Here is a 10,422-nt window from a genome sequence, read left to right as displayed (position 1 = left end):
TATTAACTGCTTTAACTAGAATGATCACATGCTATTATTCCTCACGAATTTATTGCTGAACAGCCTCCAGGCGAGGAGAAACAGCTCATGCAGGCAACCATACCACTCTAGCTGGCAAATGGAAAAGACAAAAAGTATAAAAAGTCACGTACTGAGAGAATTCTCCAGAAAGAAAAGCCCATCATACTATGATTACTTTTATTTTATTTTATTATGATTTTTTAAATTCATATACCCCTCTGCCTTTCCTGCTCTCATCTGTGTTGTGGAATGGGGGAGGGGTTTTAAATACCAGTAAGGTCTTCATTGCATGATTTTTCTTTTTGTTTATATGCTTTTCTTTTGCATAACAATAACTAATGTTCCTTACGATATATGAATAAAGAATATTATTTTGGGGGAAAACAGCAGTAAGTTTTAGAATTTGGAACAAATCTACTTATTTGCCCTGGAGAGGGTTTGAGATAGAGATATTCTGTTTCTTATTAAGAATCTACAAACAGTATGTTAAAGACTCCATTTGTCCTTATGAAGTCCAACCATTAGCCAATGAATTTAAATGTTTTTAACAAAATTAAAATCATTTGCTATCTAAGCAGAATACCAGATATTTTATTCCCATTATTATTTCTATGCAACTATACCACAAATCTTCAAAATTATTTCAAAATATGACTCAGCCTTAACAATGCTGTCAGGAAACCAATGCAGTATATGTATTTTCATTTTACTGGTAAAGAATTTGTAGTTGGCTAATTCCTTCACTGACCAGAAAGAAATTAACCTTATCAGAGCTGTTGGATTTTTAAACCACTTATCCTTCTACTGCTGAATGCAGTAATAACTTAAATGATCAGAACATATTATAAAATACAATATTATTTATTTTCTGAAGATATATTTACCTTCCACTATGGGTAGAGACAGAGTATAAGATTTGTAAGTTTTGGAGAAAGTCATGGGGAATATTTTACATCTGTTCATGTTTAGGCCAACAAGACTCCATATCCTTCTTGTATTGAGCAAAGGATTCTGAAGTATGTCATTTCAAGAAAATAAGTCTCTTTACCTCCAAATACTCTCTTGTGGAGAATGTGTTCAGAATATAGAAACAATCCAAGTTAATATACTTACCCCATACTTAAAATTATTTGGAAAATAAACAAAACTTTGCAGGTATTAGTTGCAGAGGTTAGTTGTCTCCAGCTTTAAATTTTATCCCTAACAAGATATGCTTAATGTTTATTTCACGGTTTTAGATTTAGTTGAAACATTTAACATAAACATGAGATTAATATGTCATGAAAATGTCCTGACTTCAAGGTTATCTGCTGTTAGAACAGTTTCCAATATAAAGAAAAGGGCATCCATTTTAAACAAGGGAATTTCTGAATTAATTTAGCAAAGCACCTCAAATTCTCTCAAAGGGAGCTTGATCTCTGTAACTATAAAAATACAATAAAAATAAGTTGAAAAAGTGTTAAAAGTGTGAGAAAAGCTTTTATAAGACAGATAAACTGTCAAACTACTTTATAAGCATTTAAGCAACAAAAGAAAGAAAAAGAAAGAAAAAAGAAGAAAAGAAGAAGAAATAAAGTAACAAGAAAGACAAAATTGGAAAAGGATTTATGTTCTTTTCCTTCTGAAAAATGCCTGATATGTATTTTATTTTCAATTTTGCCAAGATAAACCAATAATTTTATCTTAAATATCATTTATATTGTACGTATTATATTATATTGTATGAATTGATACTATTGTATAATTTCAAGGACTATAAATAGTGTTGGTAAACACATTTGCATTATTTACTTTAGAACATTTCCCTTATTAAGGCCAAAAATGTTTCTATATTAACAGTTTGAAATGATAAAAAAGTTTAATTAAAATGTAAATATATCTCATATATCAAAATGTCACTGTTCCGAGACAAAGTCCCACTATTTTTATAAGTCCTTATAAAACACCACATTCTCCTACAAAATTGGTGGTAACTTACCAGGACAGATTACTTATTTGCATCCAGAAATGGGAGAGACATTTCCTTCCCATTTCTCCTTTCCCAAAATGGTCATTGCTGGTGTCTTACCCTATAAAAATGACTGCAAATCTCTTCTTCAAACAAACAAACAAACAAACAAACAAACAAACAAACACCTTTCTGTGAACTAATGCTCCAAAAATAAAATCTTAAATCTCCTTTTTTAATTTGTTTTTTTTTGCCTTCTAAACTAACTTTTGTTTTTGTTTTTGTTTTTTTTTCTATTTTAAAATTTAAATATTTGTATCACCACGCTATTTTCCCCCTAAAATATGTAATAGAAATTCTTATTTGAATATGCTCCTTCCTCAGGTATAAGTCAATCTTTGAGTTCATTTCATTGCCTTTCTTTTGGTATCTTATTTAGATTGCATTGCACTCTTTTCTTGTATATAAAAACTTGTTTAACTTTATCTTTCAAACACTGCTGACTTATGATGTCCACAGTCTTTCCTAAACACTTTCAGAGGTTTGATCCACCCAAGAGCTAAGCAGGAGAGGGGTTCTTCAAGATCTGTGATTATCAACTGCATTACCCTCTTCTCCTAAGACAGCTTTGGGGCATTTGTTCACTTTGAATCACCATATTTCACTCCCAAAGTCTCATGATAAAATTACTTTCCCTATTCTACTTGCATAATCTGTCCTAAACTGGGGCTAAAGTGCCCAATGTAAACTTTTAAAAATTGTCTCAATCATTGGAAAACCCCAAATTAAGTATTTTATTTAGAAATAACCTTTAAAATAGAACCATCTAAGAAATTAGAAGATCATCCTTGTGGATCCAGAAGTATAAGCTTAATTTCTTCACATCTCTGGCAAGCGGTTTAGTTGAACTGCTCATAATTTCCATCCAAGCACCAAGAGATTCATTCTACTGTGTTCTTAAACATGGTCTTTGGAGAAGCTCAAACTGCATAGGAGAGAATATTTCAGGGCCTTGAGAAATATTTTCACCTGTAATCTCATGCCTAGAGTATTTTTTTTTTCTCATTTGGGAAAATTAAAGGAAATAGACCTCTTTAGATATGGAAGCAATATAAAAAATCCACAGAGAAACTCTTTCAACGGAAGAAAACAAGAGTCAGGAGAAAGTCACTAACTCGCATTAACTGAAGATGAGCTTTTAAAATTTGTTTTCCATTGAATCATAGAAGCCTATGCCCTGGTAGGGCTGGGTTTACTGGTCTCCTCCACATGTCACGTTTTCAAAGATATGAGAGAGTCAAGGGCAAGATAATAACAACAGAAACAACTTATAAATGACATCTCTTTCTGTACATGTATATAGCATGTATTCCTAAAATGAATGAATTTCAGAAATGGCATAGATCTTAGTAAGCAATCAATCCAAACTGCTCATTCTACATATGACAGGACAGGGACTAAAAGTAATGACTGCTCACTTGCATCACAAAACCAAATCAAGACTTTCTTTCATCAAGATCCTAAGATCTAAAATGCTTACAACAAAGAATTGAGGATTAACTATCATAGGGCAAGCAAACAAAACTTGTTCATGCTCTTGGCTTTAGAGGGTATATTGAAAAAGTGACCACTAAAAAGAAAATCAATTGCACCCAAACTCTCTCCTAGATTCTACAAAACAAGTCACTTGAAATTCCAGCTGCTGAGAATAGTCTGTGAATCTCCTCCACACAATTTCCAGTTGTCTCATATTTTGCGTCTTATAAAATCAACAATTCAGAGAGGAAGAATAACCAGTGGTCATTGGAAGTGATCAGCATGGTAAACAGCCAGGTGGCCTAGATCGACTAACTGCCCATTTTATGGCTACTGGTCATTTTAGTCTTCCACACAGTATTTCTCCCTTTATCTTTTCCTTTAATGCCATGACCAAAATATAAATTACCTAGATCTAGCTTATATTCTGTGAATCTCGATGTAACTTTGTAGTTGCAGTTCAGGAAGTCAGAACTCAAATTATTCATGAGGTCATGTTATGTCATTTTCAAACTGTAATATCTGGTCTAGATGTGACCTCCAGAAACAGCAAAAGGAAGTGTCATATTTTCTGTAAAAGTTAATATCACGATCTGCTTAGATGTCCTCCACAAAACTCATGGACGCTTACCTTTATCTTTTTTTTCTCTTTTGAAAGATTAAAATGGGCTCATAATCAAACATAAGTTGTGTCTGCTAATTTCTTCATTAGCAAAAGAAGTTAACGTGGAACTAGGTGCCTACCCTTGATAAAAAATCTAAAAAATCTATAGCTGGAAGCCATGAAGTTAGAGAAGTTGAGGCTGCTGTAGCTGCACCTACCATCTCTGGAATGTTTCTTCTTGCTTCAAAATTATGCTGCAGTCAGTTGAAACTTGGGGTTTGTGATATTTCTTAATTTCAATATATGTTTTCTTTCATTAAAAATCCCATGGGTTTGATTAGACATGAATAACTAAATTCTACATCTATTTTTGTGCAACAGATAATTATTTGGGGGAAAGAAAACCAAAATACAAGAAAAGCAGCAATTTTTGGTAGAGTCTATAATTCTAAGCTTGTCCATGATTCTTTGCCTATATTTACAGTATTCATGAAAGTAAATAATAACTTATAATAATGCTAATGAACATCTTTCAAGAAACAAAGCAATTTACAAACATTTAACTATCCTTACATTTTTAAGTATACATATTTCCTCATTCAAAACATTTTTAAGTATACATGTTTTCCAATTATTGAATATTACAGACTGGGTTCGAGCTTCCCTGTAGCATTTATTATCTCTATGACCTTAAGCAAGTTTCTTATCCTCCCCGAATGTCACCCAGTTGCCCTGTGAATAACAGTTCCTGTTTCATACTTTCTGAGGACAATGCCAGGTACATGGTAAGTGTTCAATAAAAGCTAACTATTATTTTTATTTTCATTTATTCCTATTTTTCACTCATGAGCCTGAGATCTTATGCTATTTATTTATGAATAAAAAGGAAAGCCTTGTTACCCTTATAGTGATCTTTTAGGAGAAATGTATGGGCTTCCCCACAGGCAAATGGTGGCGAATTATAATCATTTGTACTGGTGGAATAAAGAACTGATATTTGAGAGAAAAACTGGAGCTAGTTCAAAATAATAAATTAAAAAATATACAATAGGACCTTGAAACTTTATTCATGAGATGCTATAAGAAAGCGGCCAAGGCAACAGAGTTCTATAACTGATTTAGCTGTGTTCTAGCACAGAGTTAGTTATATTGAGGAAAGGGCTTTGGTCTGACTCCACAATGTATGCAAGTCCCACTCATTTCTAAGTAAACTAAGCGAGGTATGTTAATAAATGGGTATAAGTGATTTTATATGGTAATAAATTTAACTGGAGTTAGTCTAACTGTAGTAGGAAGGGCTGAATGACTTAAATAATCGATCCCTGTCATCATAAGAACTTGGTACATTTCCCAGCTCAGAATCCTGAGCCTTTTAAAGGAACATCACACAAGTCCTAGGTTGGTTAAAAATATAGAATGGTCTTGGTTCATGTCAACTATCTCTCCATAATTGTTCATAGCACATACTTTTGCTTTCAAAAACAGCCCTTTCTGGATGACAAATGATATGACCACCCTAGTATAAGAGGAATATAGAGCCCTTAGTTCAGTATCAAGTTGAGAATCATGACTGTGTAACTTGCAAGGTATAAGACGAAAGACTATTTAAGACTCCTATAAATGGCCAGGATTTAGTTGTGAAGGTATTTGAGGTTGAATGAAAGAAAATTTTGATCCCAAGTCAGAATGTTCTAAATACAGAGGGTAAGAGTCAGCTCACATTCTCTTTGGAGAGACCCAGAGGCCCTGTGGGAGTAACCCCTGATGGCTGGGCTGAATCATCAATTGGTCCTGGTGATTGCTAAGAGGAAGCAAAAAGGCTTTACAACTAAAGAAACGTAAGTACAGGAAACTATACTTTGGGAAAATGCTTTGCAGTTCAAAAAAGAGGGAATAAAAAGATAAAGGAGGTCTTTAGAATTTCCTGGGATTTGTTTTATATTTGGAAGGCTTGATTACTAATTACAAAAGGTGTGTTCACTACCCCATTTTCAAAGGAGAAGGGCATGTGTGTGTGTGTGCGCAGCACTTCAGAAAGTCCTGCAGCAGTGAAGTTCAGGGGTGGGATGGGACAGGCAAAAGGGGAATAAATACATATAGGATTAAAGGGAAAACTGTAGCTGGCCTTCATTCTCTTGCAATGTTTCAGCAGGTGACACCTTTACCCGACAACACGTGTATCTAGCATGCTGTAACCACTTTGTTCCCCATGGAAGATATATGACAGCCTTCTCTACTCTATGAGCCCCTTCGCCCATGCTCTAGCCAACATTCTCCTTTGGATCTCTCTCCTGCGCCTTAGAGTTCTGTCTTCTAAGATTAGGAAACTTCTCTACATCTTCACCCTCTTCACTCTTCTTGTGTTTTGTACACATTCAGTGGCTTACCAAAAGCATGGTTTTGTTCAGCTGATACCATACCACAAGAAACGTCTTCACCTGTGTAGACCACTTTTGCTCTAATACTTCAAATAATTGAAGATCAGAACTTCCCACCCTAATTCCTCCTAGTTGAATTTAACTGTGTCCCTTTGGAGCTCATTCTATCCAACTTAGAGCATGTTTCCCTCAGCACCTTATCTCTTAATCCCTAACCTGTCCCCTGCCTTTACCCCTTAGTTACTTCAACATTCAGTTAGAAGATGCTTTCAAAATACTGGTTTCTCAATCTTTAATTTCTTACCAAATAAAAATATTGTTCACTCTACTTCAATCACATACCTCCTTTGTCTCATTGTGGACTTGGCTATTTCCTAGATCTGTTGTATCTTAGAAATAGTAAATATATTCAAAAACTAATGACGTAATGTATGGTGATTAACATAACATAATAAAATTAAAAAAAAGAAAAAAAAAGAAATTTCTGGAATAAAAGAAAAAGAAAGAAATAGTAAATATACACCCCCCCATCACTTACCAAAACCTTGTATCCATTCAGTTATTTTGCTCCATAACTCCCACATTAGTTGGTCAACTATTTCACAAAATTCATCCCAGTTTCTCTTCAGACATTTTCCCATATTATCATTTCACTCCTGTCTTCACTTCTTTCTCTCAAACGTAGTTCAGTGTGCTATCATTTTAACGTTCAGCCTCACCTGTTTTTGCCAAGGAGTCATATAAGGATCCTGCAAACTCCTTAGTATATCTTCCCTAACACCATTCAGAAACAAGGGAGATAACTATGAGGTTGGTCCATAGGCTCATCAGATCCAAGATTCTGTGTATGGCCTGATTTCCATAAGCCTCCAAAATGGTAAAGTATGGCAGCATTTTAGGGCCCCAGGCACTGGTGTGTAAGGAGACTTCTTCAAGAGAATCCAGAGACTCCTACATTCAGGGTTTTGTTTTTCTTTAATGGTGACTTACGATCCAGAAGAATAAGGAACTGATATTTGAGAGAAAAACTAGTATTAGTTCAAAACAAAAAGACTAAATAAAAAAAATACACTTGGGCCCTGAGACTGTATTCATGAAATATATATATGGGAAGGGGACCAACATAACAGTCTAGAGTTCTATATTTGATTGAGCCATGTTCTATGTAGCATGGAGTTATAGAAAAAGGTTTGGTATGACTCCCCATTTTCTATTTAAATTGTGTCTGGGGACTTGGTGAGGAGACCTTTTTTTTTTTTTTTAGTATTAACTTGTTTCTGTTCAGACATAAGTTTCTCCCCCCTTTCACTTGTATAGATTGAATAATACTTTGAAAGATAGTCATCTACTTAATTTTTAAGTCTATCATGATCAATTGACCAATCTCTGAAGGGCAAAACCCTCTGATTGCCATGGCAATCCTTTGGCTTATTATTGTAACTTTGTGGTTAGTTGCTGCCCCAAAGTAATCATTCCCATAAAGAGCTCATTACAATGATGCCCTACAGAAGACTGACCCAAAAGAGCCAGGTTCATGGAACGTGGTGATACTTGACAGAGGTATTTGTCAGTGTCTTAGTGAATGGGGTGTATTCTGAGCCCTCTCAGGGGATAGATAGTGAGTAGGTGAATGTGCATCACATAATAAATACATACCACATTCCTATGTTTCTAAATCTTTGGATATCTTCCTCCATATTATGGAAGTTCATTATTTTTACCTCACTGAATGTAGGCCCTCTTTAAATTCAAGTTTTAATCACGTAGCCAAATAAACTCTTAAAGTCACTTTCAATTTTGGATGCTAGCTTCTTAAAGTATGAATCTCATTTAGTGAACCATGATAAATTGATAAAAATGTGATAAAATTTAATATCCATTAATGATTGTGGTAAAAAGTGTTCGTGTTATACAGGAAATAGAAGAGAACTTCCTTAACCTTATAAAAAACATTTATTAAATACTAATATTAAATATCATATTTAATAGCAAAATGTTAATGTGTGCCTCTGAGCTTGGGGCTTAGACAAAAATGCCCATAGTCTTCACTACCATCCAACTTTGTACTGGAGATACTAGCTAATATAATAAGGCAAGAAAAAGAAATAAAACATGTAAGTATAAGAAAAGATTAAAACAAAACTGTCAATATTTGCAATTGATATGATTATGTATGTAGAAAATACAAAATATAAATTGTTAGAATTTATAAGTAAACTTTGAAAAAAAATTGTTGGATATAAGGTCAATATATCAAATCAATTGTAGTTCCATATCTTAGCAACACAGGTTAGAATATTAAAATTATTTTTAAAAATATAGAATTTTCAATAGAATAAAATTATCAAATATCCAGGAATAAATCTAATGAAAAATTCACAGAATCTCTATGTGGATAGTTATAAACATATTGGGAGAAATAAAAGAAGATCTAAATAAAATGAGAGTATTCATATCTTTATGGATTAGAAGACAAATGAATGTATGTATCTATCTAATTTCAATCAAGATGTCAAGAGGATATCTGTGGTAATTGACAAGCTAATTTGAAATTTCTCTTGGAAATTTTTGAATGGAAAAATAAAGATTAAAAAAAGAAAACAGAGAAATGAGGACCTGATCTGGTAGGTATATCAAAACAGTATAAAGAATTTGTAAGACATTATCACATTGGCATGATTACAAACGGAAAAAAAAATGAAATTAAAATAAAGACTCTAGAAATCTTCCTGTGTATACATGGACTTTTATATGTAACAAGGGTGAGATTTCAGATACATGGTCAAAGGAAAATCTTTTCTATTAATGATTCTTGGCCTATTAGCTATCTACATAAAAAAAAGGAAAATACAGTCTCTGATTTATGGCACATAGAAAAAAAAATCCAGATTGACTATGACCTAATTATGATTACTGAAATATTCAAGTTTCTAGAGGATAATAAAGGAGAAAATCTTCTCGACTTTGGCATAGAGATTTCTTAAACAGGTTACAAAAACCACCACCATCAAGATTGATTCGTAAGTTGGACTTCATTAAAATTTAGAAGTTCTGTTCACCAAATGGCATCATTAATTGAGTAAGAATGAAAAACATAGAGTGGAATAGAGAGTTGGAACACACATAACCAACAAAACACTCATATCAAGAATATATACAGAATTCCATAGATCAATAAAAAAGCATACTATTTTTAAAAATGGACAGAAGACTTTACACTCCTTTGCAAAAGAGAATAAAAGTCAATAAAAATATGAAGAGATGTTAAGTTTCCTTAATAGTAATGTAAATGCAAATGAATGGTGTAATGAGATATCCCAACAGAATACCTATTTTTTTTTAAATGAAATTCTCAATTATTGGCCTGCATGTGAAGCAACATAGGGGAACCCATGAAATTTGGTGAGAGTAGTACTACCGGTTTGAAACACCATTTGACATATCTGTTAAGACTAAGATGTACTTACAGTGTGAACTATAAGTCTACTCTTATGTACAAATGCAATAAGAAAATATGTATATATGTACTCTAAGGAACTTGTGTAAGAATATTCACAGTAGCATTACCTTTAATAACTCAAAACTGGAACCAGATATGTATCTACAGTAGAATAGATAAATCGTGGTGTATTCATATATCAAACATTAAAGAAAACTAACAAACATGACCATAGACTACGAAATTGATACATCTCATAAGCACAAAAAGTCAGACACCAAAGATTATGTACTACAGCATACAATTCAATAAAATTAAAAAAAAAAAAACATGTATAGCCACACTACAGTGATTAAGTCAATATTGGGAAAGGAAAAAGTATTGTATGAAGAGATTCCAATGGGAGTTAGTCACATTCTACTCCTTGCCCCGGAAACTGGTTATATGGGTATTCTCTGGGTGATAATTTATTGATTTGGAAATTTATCTTTTCTGC

Source organism: Eumetopias jubatus, unplaced genomic scaffold (genome assembly GCF_037043125.1).
Source record: "Eumetopias jubatus isolate StellerSeaLion01/CBP00866 unplaced genomic scaffold, mEumJub1_p1.0 scaffold_14, whole genome shotgun sequence".
Lineage (NCBI taxonomy): Eukaryota > Metazoa > Chordata > Mammalia > Carnivora > Otariidae > Eumetopias > Eumetopias jubatus.
The sequence above is the reverse complement of the archived record's forward strand: the minus strand, read 5'-3'. Positions refer to the sequence as shown.